General features: G+C 59.4%; 1 pseudogene; it reads right to left on the bottom strand.

The window, feature by feature from the left end:
* Positions 1-873: 873 nt before the first annotated feature.
* LOC102490715 (POU domain, class 3, transcription factor 3-like) lies at positions 874-1,499 on the bottom strand (annotated as a pseudogene).
* Positions 1,500-1,506: the final 7 nt, after the last annotated feature.

Here is a 1,506-nt window from a genome sequence, read left to right as displayed (position 1 = left end):
GCTGGTTCGAGCTGGGGCTCGCATCTCGCATAAAACGAAACGAAAAATGAACACTCCATTTTTTTGTTAGTTTTTGTCTTTGTGTGTGTGTGGGGGGCGTTTGTTTTTGTTTTGTTTCTTTGGGTGAGAGTGGGGGAAGATAGGGGAGAAAATTAATTAGGCTAGATTAAAGCTTCGGCTATTTCCTGCTTTTATACACAGATGCCGCTCTTGTGGTCTCCACTCCGGGGCCCCAGTAAATACAGTATACAACGGTTTTGTTAGGCTGAGTTAGCATAATTACCGCCATGTTAGGGAATGCTGGGGAAGTTAGCTTAATTACTACCCTGTTGAGTCTTCAGGGACGGAGCCCACTTTGTTAGGGCCTCAAGGACCAAGCCGGGAGAAAAGGGTAAGGGTTGGGTGGGGCTCATCCTTAAGGGACAGAAGAGGAGAGGAGCGAATCAAGTGACAGCCTCCACCCTGGACCCACAGGTCGGGAGTTCCCGCCTGGGAGAGGGGGTGGGAGCTTTCCTCTGTTCGTCACCTCTCCCGGGGAACCTCTAACCCAGCACCGCTAACCAGGCGCTGTGGGGAGCCGCAGGGGTCTGGGACCGGGTTGTCCAGGGATTGGGGGAGAGAGCAGGCGGCGGGCAGGGTGCCGGGGTGAGTTGACGAGTTCCGTCTTCGCCTCTTTCCCGGGTCTCCCGCGATGCAACTCATTGGCAGTCCTCGCCCCTCGCCAGAGAGCGCCGTCCAGGTGTTTGGTTTTGTTTCAACCTGGGCTGGCAGTCTTCGCCCCTCGCCAGAGAGCGCCGGACGCGAACAAAAAGTCAGGACGCGCGGGCTGGCTGCCCCAGCCTCGCCTTGAGCCGGCCAGGGCGGGCGGCGGGGTCACTGCTCCTGGCCGGGCAGCGTGTGGTGGTGACGGTGGGGCAGGGCGGCCAATGGGTGTGGTGGAGGCGCCGGACGCCCCGTCCCACCCATCCCCAGGCGCGCATACGTCGTCCGTGGGCAATTGCGCTTCTTCTGCCGCCTGTTGCAGAACCAGAGTTCACCACCTCCTTCTCTAGCTGCAAGTTGTTGGCCAGGCCCGTGATCTTCTGGGCCAAGGGCTTGGGACACTTGAGAAAGTGGCTTTCGAGGGTGCCTTTGACCCCCCACCACGATGGACGTGGGCTTCTTATGCTAAGGGCCCTGTGCTGCTATTTAGTCCGGGTTGGTGGGACTGCCGCGGGACGAGTTGGTCTCCTCCAGCCAACTGTTAGCAGCAGCTTGAGCTTGCATTTGAAGCTCAGCTGCAGGGCCTTGAAGCGGCAGATGGTGGTCTGGGAGAACACCTTAACGGTAGAGCGTGCCCAGCACCAGCCCCACCTCCACCTGCGTGAAGCCCAGCTTGATGCATGGCTGCTTTAACTACTTGGCGAACTGCTCCAGGTCGTCGGAGCTGGGCTCGTCCTCCTCCCAGTGCTCACCCGAAGAAGAGGCGCCGCCTTCTGCGCCTGAGTGCAGGTGAGCGGCTGCCCC

This window comes from Tupaia chinensis, unplaced genomic scaffold (assembly GCF_000334495.1).
Source record: "Tupaia chinensis unplaced genomic scaffold, TupChi_1.0 Scaffold140034_1, whole genome shotgun sequence".
Taxonomy (NCBI): domain Eukaryota; kingdom Metazoa; phylum Chordata; class Mammalia; order Scandentia; family Tupaiidae; genus Tupaia; species Tupaia belangeri.
This window is presented reverse-complemented; position numbering and strand designations above follow the sequence as displayed.